This window comes from Antrostomus carolinensis, unplaced genomic scaffold (genome assembly GCF_000700745.2).
Source record: "Antrostomus carolinensis isolate BGI_N321 unplaced genomic scaffold, ASM70074v2 scaffold40890, whole genome shotgun sequence".
Lineage (NCBI taxonomy): Eukaryota > Metazoa > Chordata > Aves > Caprimulgiformes > Caprimulgidae > Antrostomus > Antrostomus carolinensis.
This window is the reverse complement of record NW_010287138.1, coordinates 15,440-15,734: the sequence shown is the minus strand read 5'-3', so window position 1 is coordinate 15,734 and position 295 is coordinate 15,440. Positions and strand designations below refer to the sequence as shown.

Genomic DNA, 295 nt, shown 5'->3' with positions numbered 1-295 from the left:
GGCCGGGGGGCCCTGGCCTCTGCCAGCCCTTCTCAAGGGACAGATCCAAGTCTGCTGGTGGTGGCCATCACACCTTGGAGGTATGTTGCCCAGGGTCCCACACCCAGACGGGGTTTCTCAGCGAGCTGTGGCATTGCCAACACATTGCTGTAAGGGCAGAGAGCTGCCTTGGGCCAGAATCTGTCCCGCTTGGATTTTGCTCTTTGACTGGTGCTGTGCAGGAGAGCAGGCTGGTGGCCATGAGCAGCAGCAGGGCTGAGCTCTCATGGCACAGGACGGATGGGGTGGCCCAAGA

The 295-nt window shown here is 61.4% G+C and overlaps 1 protein-coding gene across 1 annotated transcript in view; it reads left to right on the top strand.

Annotated features, from left to right (window-relative positions):
- Window positions 1–295, top strand: part of CIMAP2 (ciliary microtubule associated protein 2) — a gene marked incomplete at its 5' end in the record, with an annotated part of 4,423 nt that overhangs the window by 795 nt on the left and 3,333 nt on the right. The gene's annotated exons all lie outside the window — the stretch shown is intronic.